General features: G+C 39.5%; 1 protein-coding gene across 5 annotated transcripts in view; it reads left to right on the top strand.

Annotated features, from left to right (window-relative positions):
• Positions 1 to 7627: 7627 nt before the first annotated feature.
• INPP1 (inositol polyphosphate-1-phosphatase) overlaps positions 7628 to 20654 on the top strand; it is a 32872-nt gene continuing 19845 nt past the window's right edge. The window contains exon 1 of one of the 5 annotated variants that reach the window (XM_073807485.1): positions 7628 to 7780. The gene's annotated coding sequence lies outside the window, so the exon portion shown is untranslated. Of the gene's footprint in view, positions 7781 to 15089; positions 15344 to 19702; positions 19834 to 20654 lie in introns of those variants that run through there. The other 4 variants (XM_033859951.2, XM_033859950.2, XM_033859949.2 and 1 more) reach the window with 4 other exon arrangements.

Below are 20654 nucleotides of genomic sequence, written 5' to 3'. Positions count from 1 at the left end.
TTCATATTAGGATTGAGATATTTCCGGTTTTTTGGAAAAGTTATAGTTCCCCAATCTTCCTTAATGACAGACAAGAATTGTCTCCTTAAGAGGTGATATATATGTCTTCAACTAAACTAAAAATTACTGTTATCAGCAAAAGCATAAAATTGCATCTAGAAAGTAGCCTACTCTTTAATGAAACAAATTTAACTCAACCACTAGTATCAACTATTATGTAGATACAGAAGAATGTTCCTCTGCATCCAGATACACCCAGATGTCCAGCAGCAAACATTTCATCACCACTGAACCACTGACACATTTATCAGGAAGGAGGAATTCAGGGAAGAATTTCAGAGAGAGGGAATTTAAAGGAGTTAGCCTTAGCAAGTTAACATCTGAGAATATACTGTCAAGCCTTTGGTCAAAAATTACCTTTCTACCTAGTCAAATATAATTATCCAAATACCCATTGAACAGAGGGCAAACTGGCATCACAGAAAGAACTCCTGACCTACAATTCAGTTTTTAACCTGCTGTGGGAAATTGCTTTTTGACATCACCCTCATTCAGCGTGCACAAAAAATGAACAATCATCAGCATGGTTTACTGGAAAGACCAAGGGCTTTCCTGCAAGCCCAAGATTAAAATCTTCCCTGTCCCCCTAGCTTCATGTGTGTGTAACCTGTGTCTCACAAGGCCCCATGCTTAGACGGAAACTACCTTTGGTTTAATGCTCTGCTTGTAATAAATTTTGAACAAGGGACTCTGCATTTTCATTTTGCACTAAGCCCCACAAGTTATGTCGGTCCTGACCTGCCTTTAGCACACTCATTTATTGTGCTAGTTTAGTGAATAGTTTAGTGAATTTGGGCAAATTATGTAACCCAGGACCTTTCTCAAAAATGTTTGTATTATTTTGGACTAAGAATTCTAGTTGCAGACAATCCATAGAATGGGAAACAAATCTGCAAATGATATATTTGATAAGGAGCCAGTATCTACAATATGTAAAGAACTATTACAACTCAATAATAAAAAACAGCAAATAGCCCTATTTTTTAGATGGACGATGGATTGAAAAGACAGTTCTCCTGGGACTTCCCTGGTGGCACATTGGGTAAGAATCTGCCTGCCAATGCTGGGGCACGTGTTCAATCCCTGGTCTGGGAAGATCCCACATGCTGCAGAGCAACTAAGCCCCTGCACCACAACGACTGAAGCCCATGCGCCTAGAGCCTGTGCTCCGCAGCAAGAGAAGCCACCGCAACGAGAAGCCCGTGCACCGCAACGAAGAGTAGCCCCCACTCACCACAACTAGAGAAAGCCCACGTGCAGCAACAAAGACCCAACACAGCCAAAAATAAATAAATAAATTTATGGAAAAAAAATGACAGTTCTCCAAAGAAGATGTACAAATGATCAATAATCATATGACAAGGTGCTCAACATGCTTGGCCATCAGGGAAGTGCCAATCAAGACCAAGATAAGATATGACTTCGCACCTACTAGGATGGCTATCAAAAAGACAGAGAATAACAGGTGTTGGTGGAGAATTTGGAATCCTGAATACACTGGTGGTAGGAATGTAAAATGCTATGGCCATTTCAGAAAAAAAGTCTGACAGTCCCTCAAATGGTTAAACATAGAGTTACCATGAGACCTAGCAATTCCTCTCCTGGATATACACTCAAGAGAAATGAAAACATAATCCACACAAATCTTTATAGGAGCATTATTCATAATCACTAAAAAGTTGGCCCATATGTCTAACTGGTGGATTTTTTTAAGTGATATAGCCACACAATAAAATATTATTTGACAATAAAAAGAAATGAACTGCTGATACAAGCTACCACATGGATGAACTTTGAAAACCCTGCAAAGTGAAAAGAAGCTAGCCACAATCAACCATATTTTGTATGATTCCATTAATATGAGTGTCTAGAATAAGCAAATGTATAGAGACAGTTTTGTGCTGTCAGTCTTTTAAATTTTATCCTGCTGGTGTGTGTATAGTATTATCTCATTGTGGTTTTCATTTACATTTCCCTTGTATCTAATGATATTGAGCACTTTTTCGTATACTTATTATCTTCTTTTGTAAAGTGGCTGTTCAAATCTCTTGCTCATTTTTAAATTGGGTCATCTTTTTATTAAGGTTTGATGCAATAATTATCAATTACTGTTACAAATTACCCCAAGTTTAGCAGTTTAAAACAACAAACATTTCTTATCTCTCTGATTCTGAGACTTAGGAATCAGAGAGAGGCTTAGCTTGGTGGTTCTGGCTTAGAGTCTTTGCTGAGGTTGCAGTCAAGGTGTTGGCTGGGACCGCGGTCATCTGAATGCTCAACTGGGGCAGAAGGACCCAGTTCCAAACTCACTGACAAGCTTGTTGGCAGCCTTCAGTCCCTCGCCCTAGGGGCTTCTCCATAGGGCTGCTCACAATATAGCAGCTGGCTTCTTCCAGAGTAAGTGATCCAAAAGAGAGAACCACCAAGATGGAAGCCACCATATCTCTTATAACTTAATCTTGGAAGTGATGTACCATCACTACTGCCTTATTCTATAGGTCACACATACTACCCCAGTACAGTGTGGGAGGGGACTACACCCACCAGGGTGTGAATACTAGGAGGCAAGGATCATTGAGGGCAGTTTGGAGGCTGGCTACCACTCTTTTTTTTTTTTTGGCTGCATTGGGTCTTCGTTGCTGCACACGGGCTTTCTCTAGTTGAGGCAAGCGGGGGCTACTCTTCGTTGTGGTGCGCGGGTTTATTGAGGTGGCTTCTCTTTTTGTGGAGCACGGGCTCTAGGGTAAGCGGGCTCAGTAGTTGTAGCTCGTGGGCTCTAGAGTGCAGGCTCAGAAGTTGTGGTGTGTGGGCTTTGTTGCTCCGCAGCATGTGGGATCTTCCCAGACCAGGGATTGAACCTGTGTCCCCTGCATTGGCACACGGATTCTCAACCACTGTGCCACCAGGGAAGTCCCTGGCTACCACTCTTGAATAGTTTTTTCTTCTCTCATTGCCAATCAGTCATCGAGGCATACCAATTATTTCTTTGAAACATCTCTCAGATTTGCCCACTCCTCTTAACATCCCGCTGCTACCATTCTAGTCCCACATGTAATTCATTCCAGATCTAGCCTCTCTCTTCTCTCTCACATCCTTCAATTCACTCTGTATTTCACTGATAACAAATCTTCCTAGGATGCCACTTTTGACTTTTTATTTAGCTGCTAAAAACTCTCACGGTTGTCTATAGCTATATTGTTCAACATCAGACACAAGTGACTATCGAGCACTTCAAATGTGTCTAGTACAACTGAGGAACTGAATTAATTTAAATTTAACAACTGAACCAGTACTTTAAAAAAAATTTTCTTTTAAATATTGATTACATATGAGCCACATCTGGGTGCTCTTTCTTTTCATTGCCTTCTTTCTTTGGTCACGTGGAATCTCACACAGACTTGTGGAATGTCTGCTTCTCTCTTGGTGCTTTGTATAGTCACCGAAGGCCTATTATGATCCAGGTGCTGTGTTAGGTGTTGGGCCCTGCAGCCTTGGAGGTTACATGGTGCTATGGAAGCACATAGCAGGACCACCTGTCATCGTCTAAGAATCAGAGAAGGCCACTCAGAAGAACTGACTGTTCTAGATATAGGAAAACTCTGCACAGATGAAACAAAACATGACTCCAGCATTCTGATAGTGGCAAGGAGTGACAGGATGGTATCAGATCACAAAGGGTCTATGAAGCTACCTTACGGGTATTTAAGCAGAAACATGACAAAATCAGATTTTAATTCTATCAGTATCACTTTGAAACATGGCCAGTTTGTCTGGCTCCCCACATCCTTTCCTATATCTTTTCTACACCTTCATACTAACTTGACTTTTAAGAGGTTTTGACTTGCTTTGGTTTGTTTGAGCCCAACTCTACTTCGTGACAGCATCTCACAATATCGCTTTTAAATCATTATTTATTTACTTATTCATTTTGCTTTTGTCAAACTTACTAACTGGCCCATCTGTTTCTCATTTTCTGAACTCAGCATAACAATCTGATTAGCCTGGTTTAACTTTTTTGAGCTATAAATGGGTCACCTTGGATCATGAGGTCCTGGGGTTTAACCATCTATTTGGATACTGGGGATGTTTATGAGTTCCAAGATTAGGTGGGTTTGGCAGGCAATGATGGGTTCTTTCTCAGATCATCAACCAGTATCCATGCCCAGTGTACTGATTCAAAGAACAGCTGATAAAGATAGGAGCATTAATAAAATAGGAAATTTCAAAAACAAAGATGGTTTCTGTTAGAAAAAAATGTGTATGTGTATGCATAGAAACATTCTAAAAGAATATATACCCAAAATGTTAGCAGCAGTTATCCTTGGCTGGTGGTGGAAATAGGGGAGACTCATTACTTCTCTATTATTATTTATATTTTCTATTGTTTCTCTTGAGAGTAAATAATTGTTTTGTAACAAAAATAAAAGTGATTTTTAAGGACATAAAAAAATTACAGGGCTTCCCTGGTGGCGCAGTGGTTAAGAATTGCCTGCCAATGCAGGCACACAGGTTCGATCCCTGGTCAGGGAAGATCACACATGCTGCGGAGCAACTAAGCCCACGTGCCACAACTACTGAGCCTGCGTGCCACAACTACTGAAGCCTGTGCACCTAGAGCCTGTGCTCCACAAGAGAAGCCACTGCAATGAGAAGCCCACGCACCGCAACAAAGAGTAGCCCCCGCTCGCCACAACTAGAGAAATCCTGCGCACAGCAACAAAGACCCAACGCAGCCAAAAATAAATAAATAAAATAAGTTTATTTTTTAAAAAATTACACAAAACCTACCACATTTTTCTTTATAGATAATGCTCAAAATACTTTTGGGGTGAGTTTTTTCTTTACTACATGCACTGGGTTTCTAGTAAGTTGCCACCAGGTGATGAATGTATTGCATCAAAGAAGATTGAAAGGCTTACGTTTTTCCATAAGGTAGTGCCTCCAAAACAGATTTCTTACAAAAAAACTTTCATACATTGCTTGATTTTGCATGCAAAACTGTGTCCTTAATAATTAAAATTAAAATACATGCATAACTCTTACATACACAGCATAAGATATAACATTGATATTATAAAGCTCTGTATTTTCAAAAAATGTAAACCTTGGTACATAATAATAGTACAAATGTCTATTTGCATGTCTATTTCTTTGGAGGAGGAGAAATAAAATCAAATGACTGTCAAAATAGTATGCTTTTCCACTCATATGGGAAGACTCTGAGTCCTTTTCAGAGTCACTTTTGTATTGTTCTGGTGTTTGGTTGGTGAGGCTTGCTACTATGCTTAATGCTATGTTCGCTTTCCCAATGGAAGATAAAGATAGAGGGTAAGGAAAGAGAAAATGTGAATATCAGTGTTCTGTGCAGCTGCAATGCTCAGTAACCCTCCTTTGAGACCCTGGCCTCCAAATCCTAAATTAAAAAACCAAAACAACACATCCTATGTTATTAGTGGTAAGATCAATCGAAATTTGTAAAATTTCTGCCTATATTTAGGAGCAATATACTCACTTAAAACGAAAAGACAGTGCAAGGCAAGCCAACAATGTTTCATATGTGTTTTTAAGATTCAGGGATGAGGTAGGAAATAATTTGCAGCTGACGAAAAATTTATGGTAAATGGTAACATCAAAGATTGCTTTCTTTCAAGTTTTAAGTTGTGACTTCAACAACAACAAATGAGAGACAGCTGCTGCTGTACACTCATCTCCTCCTAGACCCTGGAGTATGTTGCGGACAAAACCTCCGTAATCACCCAGGAGATAAGACTATCTAAAGGGATGGTGGGCAGGAGACCAGAAATGTCAGTGGAGAAGTGCATGGTGACTGGGAATTAGCATCCTTTTCCTCATCTTGGTGTCAAGCAATAGTCTGCAACTTTCATTTAACTCATTGGTCCTCACAGAAGCATCAGCTGAACCACATTTGTTGCTATTTCCAAGATAAAATTTAACTGTATATGTCAGGTAATATATTTAACTTTTCTTGTGAAAAAAGGAGAGGAAAAATATCTATGACGAAAAGAACTGGGACTTCCCTGGTGGTCCAATAGTTAAGACCCCTCACTCCCAATGCAGGGGACCCGGGTTTGATCCATGGCCAGGGAACTAGATCCTGCAAGCATGCCGAAATTAAGAAGTCCGCATGCCACAACAAAGACCCGGGCAGCCTAAATAAATAAATAAATATGTATTTTTTTTAATGTTTAAAAAAAAAAAGAACTATGTGAACAACAACAACAAAAACAGGAGACAAGTATATGTTCTTTCTAATTTTCCAATGTTTTCTTCCCATTTATAACATTTCATTTGTGGAAACTCGAAATTAATCACAATAAGCAAACATTTCAGTAAACATTTCAGTGTCAGTACATTCTGTAAGAAAAAACTTGTGAAAAGCATTTAGGATCAAAAGTTCAATATCTGTGAATACATTATGAAAGCTAAAATTATTTTTAAGTTGTGAGGTGTTAGGAGTAATAGTACAACCCCATTGGCAAAATATATTTGTCTCCTAAGATTACCTAAATAATGATGAACTTTATGTATCATAGAAGGAAGTTACTTAACAAAATAAAAACACAGTATAATTTGCATATGAGAGATCTACTTCTTGTCTCCTCTTGCCTTTCCAGTCTCTTGCTGGCTTAAGTTTTGTGGGGTTTTTTATATTTATTTATTTATTTTTGGCTGCGTTGGATCTTTGTTGCTGCACATGGCCTTTCTCTAGTTGTGGCGAGCAGGGGCTACTCTTCGTTGCAGTGTGCGGGTTTCTCATTGTGGTGGCTTCTCTTGTTGCAGAGCATGGACTCTAGGCACGCGGGCTTCAGTAGTTGTGGCACGTGGGCTCTAGAGCGCAGGCTCAGTAGTTGTGGCGCACGGGCTTAGTTGCTCCACAGCACGTGGGATCTTCCCCGACCAGGGCTCGAACGCGTGTCCTCTGCATTGGCAGGAGATTCCTAACCACTGCGCCACCAGGGAAGCCCTGGCTTAAGTTTTTACCAGAATAATTTGGTAACATGAGGTATGGAGGGTGTGGTTTTGGGAAAGAATTTGATTCTGCATATTAGATGTTTTAAACAAGCTTCTTAAAGTTCTATTTTTGAATGCCTAAGAAGTTTAAAGAATTTTAATGCACTTTTCCCTATGAGATTAGTGTCATATTCACACTTACCATGTAATATCCAAAAGATAGATTACAAAATTAGCAGTTCTAAAAATAAACTAGGCAAATGTATTCCAAAGCAAAATACACAAAAGGAATAAGCAATGAGGATATAAATATTCAAGATAACAAAATATGCAGGAAATTGTTTTACAAACTAAAGAGTATCAGGGAGTCTCCAACATAAGTTGATTTTAAGGTCTTCCATGGATGGCTTAAGTAAACAAGAAAATATTCAGGAAAGTCTAACAATTGGAGGAAATGACTCATTGATAATATGCTTGTTCCAGAGGAAAAACTTTGTACTGAATGGCAGAGAATTCTACACCTAATCAGTAGGGGCTGGGCTGGGCAGTTTACTAAAAAAGTGTTCAGATGAAGCACAGGGCAAGTCCATCCAGAGTCCCTTCCCTGAGCCTTTTGCTCTCAGATTCCAGCTTTTAATTCCCTTGAAACAGAGGGAAACTCAGATCCTAAGTAACCATATACTTCAAGGCTTTGGCATTTATTATATTTTACATCTTGGAATTCAGTAAGCAACCCTTCTGTGGAAAGGTAAGTGAAAAAAAAAGATAATTCCTATTTTATGAAGTTTTAAGTATATGTACTACGTGTGTATGTGTTTGTGTGTATAGGGTGTGAGAGAGTAAAGATAAACACTCAGGCCTGGTGAAACTTTGTTAGAGATAAGCCTATGTTCCCATACATTGGAAAGTGCTTATAAATATATCTGCATGACTTGTTTTAGAAATTTACCCTTTGCTTTCTTGGGATCTCAGCTACATGTAGCCCTCAATACCACGCTCAAAGCTCCCTAGTTTATATAGTTTAGTAAATTTGCACTGCAATTTAAGAAAAACTCAAGGAGTTTTAAATATTCTATCACAAATGTTAAGGATTCTTCCCCCAAATCTTTAAGAAAATCATGGATATGCTTTGTTTTCATGAGAGTTGTTCAGCCTTTTCTAAGGAAAGTATAAACGAGTTATATTAGTTAATGATTTTTAAAAATTTATTTATTTATTTATTTTTGGCTGCATTGGGTCTTTGTTGCTGCACGCAGGCTTTCTCTAGTTGTGTCAAGCTGGGGCTACTCTTCGTTGCGGTGCACGCATTTATTGTGGTGGCTTCTCTTTTTGCAGAGCACGGGCTCTAGGGCATGTGGGCTCAGTAGTTGTGGCGCACGGGCTTAGTTGCTCCACAGCATGTGGGATCTTCCCAGACGAGGGCTCGAACTTGTGTCTCCTGCATTGGCAGGCAGGTTCTTAACCACTGCGCCACTGGGGAAGCCCTAGTTAGTGAGTTTTAAAGGAACACAAAAATAAGATTGTGCAATATGGTGCTAGGAATCTCTTACAACTAAATCAATTCAAATTTAGTTCTTGTGTGAGTAACCTACATTTTTGCCTATCTGTTAGCTACCTAATATCTTATGGTTGAGTCATTTTTACACATGCTTAATAGATGAGGTATAGGTGGCAAATGCTCCAAAACTCATAATCCAGTGAATTACAGTCAAAACCAATTTCAAGTTTCCACCAGCTGATTTCAAGCTGTGAGGTATGACAGTGGCAGGCATGCAATGTTGATCCATGTGACAACAATTGGTGACCTCAATGCTAGTTTGCTATGACTGAGTAAAGGATATGACTGAGTCTAGGAGGTTGTGAGAGCTGCCTGCTGACACTCTGCCATCGACCCTTATGCTAGAAGCCTCGGCTAATGTGTCATTAAAAATCATATTTCAAAGGAATATTTAATGACATGGTGAAATGCTCATATATGATGATTAAACAGCAGTTTACAAAACAGTATGCTTAGTAACATTTGTAGAAATAACATATACATAAACACACAGAGAAGATGGGAAGTTATACTCCAAAATGTTAATGGTCATAGAATTTGGTATGGGTTTTGTTTCATTCTTTATATTTTTTCATGTTTGCTCAAAGTTTCCACAACTTGTCTTCATAATGCATTACTTTTATAATAAGAAGTTAGTTAATAAATTTCATCTGAAAACATAAATATTTTGAATATTTGGAAAGAGTGAATTTTGGTGGAGAATTACCTATTTGCTATTAAAAACTTTGCCATTGGCACAGTAATCCAAAGGCAGATGAATGAAAGAAAACAGAGGACCCAATATAGCCTAGGTTATAAAAGAGCTTAATACATGATGTATTTGTCATCAGAGATTAGTGGGAAAAGGATATCTGTTCAGTAATGATGTCAGGAAAATTGGCTATTTGGATATTAGAAAAAAAATTTAGGTATTTGGGTGGGGGGAAATCAGTTTAGAGCTTCTCAAAATAACTTCCAGATTATTAAAGACTTAAATCTAAAAATTCAAATAGTAAAAAATATCAGGAGAAATGTAAGTGAATATTGATCTGATCTTTGGTTTTAAAAGGATTTTCCAGGCATAAAAACAAAGATCCATAGATTTGACTACATTAAAAATTTTTAAATTTGTAAATAATAAACACCCTTCAATAAAAGGCAAACTAAGAAAATTATTCATAACAAAAGTGACAAAGGGCTGCCATACTACTATACTGTTAATTGAATTAAACAAGATAAATAGTAAGTCTCAAATATTGCTAGTTTGTGAGCTCCGTGAGGGCAGAGGCATAACTGTATTGTTTGTCATTTAAATTTATTAGCATAATACCCAGATATAAGGAATTAATATGTATTGAATGAATAGAGGAGTGGTCGAACATGAAAAGGCAGCTTAAAAAAAGGTGGGAAGGAAGAGGAGAAAAGGAAATACAAATGACAAATGGACGAGGAAAGAAAAACTCTCAAAAATAATAAAAATGCAATTAAAACTATGATGAGAAATTAGGAAATGTTTTTTGTTTGTGTGTATTTGATAATAGATGCAGTAATGAGGAAAGCAACATCATTCACAGTGAAGAGTGTTTTGAAGGGCAATTGGCAAAGTCATATGGTTGACCATGTAATTCTAGGAATCTAACCTAGAGAAATATAATAGACACTTGATATTTATGAAGGATATATCTTCCAGACTCTTGGACTCTCCAAATCTGTATTTTCAAAATGTGGTCCAAGGGGCCCAGGAATTCTGCAGGGATGTCCTAAGTCTGCCTCAAAGATGAGAAAGAAGGTTCCCCCAAATCTGTATGTGACTGTTATCTCATTTATATGTTAGGCTTGATATTTACGAATATTTTCTTATGGATTCCACTGAAAACATCAAAATTTGAACACCACTATATTGTAGTATATGATTTCTTCAATAAAATGCAATGGAGTCTTACTTCTCAAAACGTGTCTGGAGAAGTGGAGAACAATAGTCAAAATGTTACATTCCCAAACACTGGCCTCACCGTAATTCAAATTCCTGCTTCAGGAAACTTGTAAATCATTCTATAATTACCTTGCAAATAGTCAAAAGCTCAGATGTAAAATGTGAGAATACAGGGCCTGTTGCATAAGAAATAAAAGATTTGTGATCCATGATGTTCACCAGCGTTGTTTTTTTTTTTTGTCTGCGTTGGGTCTTCTTTGCGGCATGCAGGATCTTTCGTTGTGGCACGCGAGCTCTCTAGTTGGTGCGGGTTTTCTCTCTCTAGTTGTGGTGCACAGGCTCCAGAGCACGTGGGCTCTGTAGTTTGCAGCACTCGGACTCTCTAGTTGAGGCACAGGGGCTTAGTTGCCCCGCTGCATGTGGGATCTTAGGTCCCCAATCAGGGATGGGACCTGCATCCCCTGCATTGGAAGACGGATTCTTTATCACTGGACCACCAGGAAAGTCCCTCACCAGTGTTTTTTAATACATCAGTCTGTCCTAACAGGAACCAACTTTCACTTAGGTGTTTCGACAGAAGAGATTTTATTGAACTGACTATTTACATAAGTTTTGGGTTAGGTTTAGGGCTGGGTGAAGGGAAACAATTCGATGTGAAGGTACTCAGCCTCTTGCAACAGTAAGGAGCTGTTACCACTGCTAGGACTGAAGGGATAAGGGGAAGAGATCAAATTAGCAAAGCGGTAGGGGCTGCCTTACGGAGCCTTAGAGGCCCACAGCAGCAAAAGAGGTGGGAAGAAATACCCCAACCTTTTTCCATTTTCCACTCTCCAACCTGCTTTTGGTATCACCCACTGGTCAATCTAACGGAAGCCAGCCGGCAAGAGAACCCAGAGAAAATAGTCTGTGAAAGTGCTGCCTTCTGAGGCACAGAGTCCGGCAGAGAAGGAAGGAAAATGGATCTAGCAGACAGCAAGTAGAAAATAACCAGCATACTTACAATAGTGAAATGCTGGGAACCCAGATGTCCAATAATAGAGGAATGCATAACTAAACGAAGGTATTAACCATTCTTCAATTAAGTAAATAATGGTAGTCAAAAGATCGTTATGAAAAAAAATAGCAATAAAAGAATCATTTTGTTAGGAAAAAAAGAAGGATCATGATGTGTTCAGGGAGCACACAGAGAGAGGGGAAATGAATTTGGGGAAGATTTTCTCAAACTGACAACTAAGGGCCTTGTTGCTGCCCAAGCAAAATTTCTTGTATTTTTACTTATTACAAAAACAATACATACTCACTATTGGAAACACATACATACAACCAAAAAAAACCAAATATCTACAATCTCACTCCCACCCCAAGACCACTATCAACATCTTAGGGTGTTTATATCTTTCCAGCTCTTCTTCTATGCATATATACACATGATTATGTTGTATTGGGGATAACATAGATATTCTTTGGTAAACTTATTTTTCCACTTAACAAATCATGAATACTATCTCATGCAATAAATATCATTCTGAAAATTTTTTAAACATTTAAAACTTTAAAAAAACTTGTTTCACACCTGGTTGTAACTAATTTCTATCCTCAGACGTTTAGTTGCTTTATCCTTTTGACTATTACCAAATCCACTGTGATGAACTTTCTTGCAGTCAACATTGCACACATTACTAACCTCAGGCCAATTTCAGGCCACAACCAGTTTTTCTACAGCCCTCAAGCTAATAGCTTTCACGTTTTTTCAGGGTTAAAGAAAAAAAGCACACACACGAAGAAGAAAAGCAAGAAAGACATATGTGGCCTGCAAAGCCTAAAGTATTTACTATCTGGACTTTTATAGAAAATATTTGTCAATCCCTGCATTATGAATTCCCAGAAATGTAATTTTTGAGTCAAAGGGTGTGAGCATTTTTGAGGCTTTTACTGCATTCTGCCAAATTGCCCTCCAGAAACACTGAAGCAATTTATGCCCTTCTCAGCACTGAGCTTGCTCATCTGCCATACATCCTGCCTCAAGGGTCGCTGGCCCAAATCACTAGCTCTATTCTTTTATTCTCAGTCAACTTGAAGGTGCATTATCATTTTACATTTTCACTTCCCTTAAAAATATGGTTGGCCATTTGCATTCTACTTTCATGATTTAACTAATTTACATTTTTGCCCATTTTTAAAAACAAGGTATTTATATTTTCTTTGTAAGACCTTTTTATTAAATGAGGATGTTACTCTCTTATCTTTCATATATATTGCACATTTTTGGATAATTTTTACTTGTCTTTTAATTTTACTCTATGGGCCTTTTTGATGAAAGCAGTTAAAAATTCTATAGTCAAATCTGTCACTTTTCTTTTGTAATTTTGTCCTTTGTTCCATGCTTACTCTGAGATGAAAAGCAATTCACTTATATGTTCTCCTTGTACTTTGAAGACTTTTAAAACATTTTACAATTTAAATCCTGCTCAAATTTAGTGTCTGAGAAAAGTTTTTAAAGTATGAACAGGTAAAATAATGTGAGTCCTGAAGTCATATAGCTGGGTTCAAATTTGGCCTCACCATATGCTACGTATTTGAGTAAATTACTTAACCTCTCTAAGTCACAGTTTTATTCTTTATTGAGATAACAGTAATCCTACCACAGGGTTGATATAAGAATGAACAGCTATAAAACACAAAAAGCACTTAGCCTCGTGCCATTAGCTATCATCACAGCAGCATGAGAATACTCCAGGCAAAAGAAATAACATGTATAAAGGCACAAAGGAATGAAACTAGTTTGTGCATTTAGGAAACTAGATGTGGTGTGGTAAAATGGCATGTCACGTGTGAGAGGGCAGGATTGACAGATGCGAGGGGGAGAGAGCCCTTGAAAGCCATGCCCAGGAGCTTGCTCTCGATAGGACCCAGGAGCCAGTGAAAGCTTTTAAGCAAGCAACCTATTGAGAGGTGTGATGTAGGATCATCTCCGTGGCAGCAAAGTGGAAAGTGGACCAGATTTAGCTCGTAGAGGCATATTGCTGTGTCACAGAAACAGCGGTCTCTTGTGCCACCCCCCTCTCACCCAATTCCTGCTCCCTAGGGGCAAATTCTTTGTGCGTTCTAACTCTTCTGGTATCTGCTATCTCTTTACTTCCAAATATCAAACTGCTTCTTTTTGTTTTTTTTTTTAACTTTTTAATTTTATATTGGAGTATAGTTGATTATGTTCAAACTGTTTCTTGATCTTTCCATCATAGATAGAAATGAGACTAGATACAATTATTAGACTGATTAATAAACAATAATACAGGGGATGGACCAAAAAAATGAATCTGAGAGAGAAGACAGAATGGATCAGCTGGACTTGCTAGTGAGTGAAAGCCCGATAATGGGGTGGGGTGGGATGTGAAGGAGGCGTTGTCTCAGTCAGAGACCATAGAAGCAGGCTGGGAGCAGAAAGATGAGTTCCGCCCGGGAGATGCAAAGTTTTAAGCACCATTTCCTGGACTATGACAAGTTGAGTATTACCCCCAGGCCCCTGTCCTGGTGGTTCCCCACTGCCCTGAGGAGCAAGACTTGACAACTCAGAGGTTTGGGGAAATGTAGATAAGAAAACCTGCTAGCTAGAACATTAAAACAGAGCTTCCTAATTTCACACCACGGAATGAGTTATAGATATGTACATAGTGGTCTCCTCTGCCCTCCAAGGTGGAAGGGCCCAGTCCCTCCTGCATGAGCAGCCTCCTCTGTTTGCCCCACTTGGGGTCCTGCAGACAAGATTATTTCCTAGGTGTGCCATGAAGTGAAAGGATGTGTGAAGGACTTTAGAAGGCCCGGTGTGCTCACAAACAACATCCAGCCTACTGGGTCACCGGCCAGACCCCTCCTGTTCAACACTCTGTTGCCCTTTAAAAATGTCTACCTATCCCCCCATCATCACCCATTCCTATCACTACCCACCCCATTCAAAGCCATCTTTAAGATATACTGAATCCCACAGTTTAGAGGGTTGAAGCACTACCCACGGTGTGTTTCCGGTCAAGGTGGCTCTAGGCCCACACCCTGTAAGTCAAGCTCCCAGGAGACACTGCTAGGGTTTGCAGCACAACCAGCACGCTTGACATTTCTATTAGAACAATGGGACCCGATTGCCACCGGCAGGAAGTCCATCGTCACTGCTGCCAACCCGTGTATCAAAACGATAATCCTCAAAAAAGAGTACGGAAGAATGGAGGAGAAAGATATTAAAAGCGAATTTGCGGGTGGCTACAAGAAGAAAACAAAAACAGTGGATGAGGTGACCTTGGAACCCTTTGCTTCCCGGCACTCCCCTCTGAATCATCACGCTCCACTTGCGACGCTGCAGACTCCGGGCTCCTGCAGGCAGGCGTGGGATGCCCCCGTTCGCCCCGGGAGCCTCGAGGCGTCACCGCGCGTTTCCACGCAGTGGTCCGGGGGAAAACAAGAGGGCGGCGGCCTGGCGAATGCTGCGGTCTGCGATCCCGGGAGAGCGTGGCCGCGCGCCACACGGCTGCGCCTCGCCCTCCGATGACCACCGCCCTGCTCCCAGCCCCTCGCCCTCTGGTTGAGCCTGCGGCCAGACGCCCGGCGCCCCTCGGTTAACCTCCCACGCCCGGCCACCTCCTCCTCCGCCTTTTCCTCCTCCTCCTCCCCCGCCTCTTCCGTTTTCTGGAGGGAAAGGCTGCAGCCTCCTTCTGGGCTCCGCATCCCGGCTTAGGTAATACGCTTTCCTCTTTACGCCCCCCTCTCCTCGGCGCCACAGCCTCCCTTCCTGCTCGGATCCGGGTCCCCGGGCTGGGCGACCAGCACGCACCCATCGCCTCTCCGGAAGGTAGGTGAGTAAATCTGGGCCAGCAGGGCTCGTTGCCTCTCCGCCCGGCCTGTGATGACCTCTGTCCGCTGCAGCGAGGCTGCCACCCGGCCCGGCCCACATCGTTGCTGCAACCAGCCGGGCGGAGGAGCTCTCGAGTCCTGCGGCTCTCTGGGCTCCGCAGAAACGACCCGAAAGAAGTAGACGGTGGGAAGAAAGATTGGCAAACACTTTTTTTTTAAAAATTCGATCAGCATTTTTAGGTCGAAGAAGCTGATCTGACAGTTGTCGAGAGCAGTGGCCCGGGTTCAAAGTGTAGATGGCATAGCTGTCAAGCGCCCCTTGGTTTTTGCTTTGAGAGATGCTTGTTAGTGTCCATTGCTGCTGGCTGCCACTAGTGACCTACTAGATGAGCGTAAAATAACATGAAGGGACTATATTTAGAAAAGTCTTTGCCTCCTTGCTTTTAATTCACTGCATTTTGAAAGGCTGTCTGGTGAGACGTGCAGAGTTAGTTGGTGTGGCCAGAGTCGAGTAGTGGGGCTGGGGGATGCAGATGTTTAACATGGGTTTGGCCGGATCGTGTATACCGTTAGACACGAAGAGCTTGAAAAAAATCCCTAGATTATTTAGTACATTCATGAAGAATACACACAAACAATCAAGGTGTGTACTTTGGAGATTTTCCGTTTTAAAGCAAATTTTAAGGCGTTGAATAAGCAGAAGTTTGACCACTGTGTGAATGGCGTTCACTTCAAAAGAACAGTGGGTTAAGACTGTGTGGATAGACCACTTGAGTGCATCCCACATGTTGAATAAAACATTTTTTGGCCGTTTTGCTGTGATTCCTAGCTTTGAAACCAAAGAAGTTGGTAAGGATCAGCCCTGCTCAGCCTGATAATAGTCTAATGATGAAAATAATCCACCGAACTACTATTGACTGATGAATTAGCTGAGTGACCTCATTTTTTACCTTTTAAAATAGGTTATAGAAGGGGGGAAAAGGGGCAATAGAAGAGTTCATTTTTTCAAGGCAGATATTTGTTTGCATTCTTATTTAGAATCTATTTTTAAGCTTTTGTGTATTTTTATACTACTCTTGCAGTTAGTTCTTAGTCATGAAGAAAATTATGTAAAAGGCATAAAGTTACATTTTACTTTTTCATAGAGAAAGCTACCGTTTCTTTTCAAGTTATTGGACTAAATCACCACCTGGTTGGAAACTGCAGCTTGGACTCATGCCATTTAATGTGGAATATCTTATTATAGATTTAAATTACAGCTATACTTGTGGTAGTTCTGAAAAAAAAAGATCATGTCTTATTTGACATATAAGGCCTGTGAAACAAAAGTTATAAAGTTATTCATTATATATTTACTTCTGCTTTTTTTTGTGGCTGCATTGGGTCTTCGTTGCTGTGCACGGGCTTTTCTCTAGTTGTGGCGAGTGGGGGCTACTCTTCGTTGCGGTGCGCTGGCTTCTCATTGCGGTGGCTTCTCTTGTTGCGGAGCACGGGCTCTGGGCGTAGGGGCTTCAGTAGTTGTGGCTCGTGGGCTCAGCAGTTGTGGCTCAAGGGCTCTAGTGCACAGGCTCAGTAGTTGTGGTGCACGGGCTTAGTTGCTCCGCAGTGTGTGGGATCTTCCCAGACCAGGGCTCAAACCCATGTATGTCCCCTGCATTGGCAGGCGGATTCTCAACCACTGCGCCATCAGGGAAGCCCAGCAAACATTTTTACATGTTCAGTCTCTTTTTTGTGGTAGGCAATCTTAATTCAAGTCCTTTAATGTTATAAGAGCATTTTATTAATGGATTTTTAGTGCAGATTACTGTGATAGTAATCTACAGCAAAATATTGTGCCTGATCATTTCTCTTTCATGTAACAGACTTATTTGTTACTTTTTCTGTGTTCCTAATCAGGGAAGACCAGAATGCAAATTTCAGTAACTTATTTATAACTTTTATTAAAATGACCCAACACCATCTAAAAAAGAAAAAACTTTATTTCAGCATTAAATGTGGTCAATTATATATAAAAACAAATTGACAAAATAAAGTATTAATCTATAAAATAATTCATTAAGATGAATTACCACAATGGAAAGTATCAGTTTCTTTCTCTCTCCATTCCTTTTCTTTCTCTTTTATTTTGCTTTTTTTTTTCTTTTCTTTTGTTTTAGGGGTGGAGAAAGGTTGTTTTGCTTTCTTGTTTTTATTTTTAATCAACTAAATGTTAAAAAAATTTTAACTTAATTATCCAAGTTTAAATTAATGTAAATATTTACTAACTTTTTTAATAGATACTTAAATTTGTCTTCTTTACAGAGTGATGATGGTTAGGTTTCCCTCGATGCAAATGAGAGTTGTAACAAATTGCACAGGATTAAATTCAAATGACTAAAGGAAAATGTTATTTAATATTGCTTAAGGTAATCCTAATGTACTTAAAAAGATTTTTTTTATCATCAGTAGTTTTAAAAATAGGATCTTATCTTCCAAGTTCTAGAAAACCCCTCTAGTTAATTCCTGAGAATTTGCAAGAATCACATATAACCACATATAATCCCTGTTTGATCTGGGAATCATGAAAGGTCTGTTTTAAAAATTGGTTGATTGTAAGCTTCATGAATAGCAAAGAATGGGGGAAATAGAAATGAAAACTCAGATCAAAAAGGTAAATATTAACTAGCTTAGACATTAATCTATGGTTGCAGCATTAGCAAGAATGCAAGAGCATTGAGTATATTTGTATATTGAAGTGGCTTTAATGAGCCATTTATATCGTTTTAGTACTTAGACCTTTTCAAGTAAAAGGTACTATAAATATATTTCTATCACTTTATGTTCCTTTGAAGGCATATGTTACATTCAGTATTATGTATTGTTGTATTCAACATTTGTCAATATCTGTTAAAAATAAACATTTACCTCTACAAAATGGAAGTAGAATGATAAAAGATATGCTGCCATAAACCCAGCCTGCCAAAATGATACACAATGTGATCGCTGACCTTTACTTTCTTGCTATAATATTCAGAGAATATATTTTAGGTCATGTAATTTATCACTGCAGAAATAAATAATAATAACCATCTTCTAAGAAGTTCTGTAAAGAACTCGTTTGAATCATGTTTCCTAACAGTTATCATCCTAAAATTTGCATAATGAATAATCCCTTACAGATTAATTTTAGTGCAAGAAAATCCTTTTAAACATGTTTATCTCTAATGGAATGAAAATCAGTCAGTTAAGTTACAGAACTCCCACTGTGTATCATGAGGAGATGGAAAAATTGTGTATCCTGCTCCCAGGGAACCTACAGCCTATTAGAGAGAGAACAATGGTGCCCCAAGGGCAGGCATGGGGGGGTGGGGCTTAGGCCTACCTAATAATGTTCATTAACCCAAACTGCTGTAGCCTATAAACACACTAAAGTATAAAAACCAGCGTGATTGCAGTGCAAAATCAACTACAAGGCAAAGAGCCTAGTGCCCTCTTTCAACTTAATTTTCATGACCCCGCCCCAACTTTTTTTTTTCATTCAACCAACAAATTAGGTAGATGATAAACATCAAAAGCCTTAAAAATGTACATTGTTTTGAACCTGTAATTTTATTTGTATTTTACCCTTTAAAAAATTGTAGTAAAAAATATATATATGACATAAAATTTACCATTTTGACCATTTCCAAGTGTGCAATTCACTTGCATTAAGTACGTTACCATTGTTATGCAACCATCACCACTATCCATCTCCAGAGCTTTTTTATCATCCCAAACTGAAACTCTGGATCCTTTAAACAATAACTCCCCATAACCTCCTCCCAGACCTGGTAACCACCGTCCTACCTTCTGTCTCTATGAATTTGACTATTCTGAGTACCCCATATAAGTGGAATTATACAATATTTGTTCTTTTAAGTCTGGCTTCTTTCACTTAGCATAATGTTTCCAAGGTTGATCCATGTTGAGGCAGGTACCGGAATCTCATTCCTTTATAAGGCTGAATAATAGTCCCCAACCTCTTTTTTTTTTTTTTTTTGCGGAATGCGGGCCTCTCACCGTCGTGGCCTCTCCCATTGCGGAGCACAGTCTCCGGACGTGCAGGCTCAACGGCCATGGCTCACGGGCCCAGCCGCTCCGCGGCATGTGGGATCCTCCCGGACTGGGGCACGAACCCGTGTCCCCTGCATCGGCAGGTGGACTCTCAACCACTGCACCACCAGGGGAGCCCCCCAACCTCTTTTATATGGAAAGTGGATGTAAAAAAATAGAGAAGTTTTGAACTGGGACAGACCATAGAAATCATTCCCTCCAACCTCTCTGTCCCTTCTTTCTTTTCCTTTTTTATGTTTACAGAAATGAGGAAAACAAGTCCCTGAGAGCTTACACATGTGGCCAGGGTTTTACACCTGGTTGGTTAAAGGCCAAGCAGAGCCTAAGAACCAGCTCCCCTGTGGCCTAAACAAGGCTCTTTCTACCACACACCCACGGTGGCCCACGTAGACCATAAAAGGCAAGTGTTAAATGAGTTGGTACGGAAAGTAAGTGTTGCAAAAGTTCAAAAGAAAAGATAAAATGACTGAAAAACGTTACATGCAAAAGGAAACGTTCAAAATGGATTTGAAGACTAATACAATTAACGATAAGATTAACAATTATCAAAGCTATAAATAATATTCTGCTGGAAAAGTTTCTACAAGCCATACATCTTTCTTTTTGCCTTGAATTAGGCATTAAATCTGTATTTTTAAAAATATTTATTCTTTCCCACAGTTAAGATAGCTACACTGAATCTTCTTCCATTTTTTTATTTTCTATGTGATTTCAGGTTTCGTTTGTGACACCTCGGTTGTATGCTAAAAAATATCTCTTAGCATATAAAAGTTTAAGCATATAGTTGGAAGACAGCAGATAGAAAAGAGTTTCTATTTAGTGAAAGTGTTTCTCACTCCCGAGAAGAGGATAAAAAAGGGCCACTAACAAATTTAAAAGTATTTCTAAATGGAATATTTTTTCATACTTTTCAAATGCATTCTGGGAAGACATTGAAATGTATACTTTAGGCAAGTATTATGCTAATGTGGAATACTTATTATGTAGGTCAACTTGCATTTTTTTTCCAGCATTTAATTTTTGTTACAAAAAAGACAATATAGTTGACCCTTAGCCGACCAAGGCCATTATTCTTAGGCGCAGTAGCTATAGCTTTCCCTGTTCTGCTCCTGAATAACTAGTGAGAGACAGAGCTGACTGTTGCACCTGGTGTTCCCTTAAATTGTCAGATAAAAATTAGATGAGTGACGTTGCCTGTCCTCAACCCAGATTTACTGGATC

The sequence above is a fragment of the Tursiops truncatus genome, chromosome 7, assembly GCF_011762595.2.
Source record: "Tursiops truncatus isolate mTurTru1 chromosome 7, mTurTru1.mat.Y, whole genome shotgun sequence".
In the NCBI taxonomy this organism is placed as follows: Eukaryota; Metazoa; Chordata; class Mammalia; order Artiodactyla; family Delphinidae; genus Tursiops; species Tursiops truncatus.
Note: the sequence above shows the minus strand (reverse complement) of the source record. Positions and strands in the feature narration are given on the sequence as shown.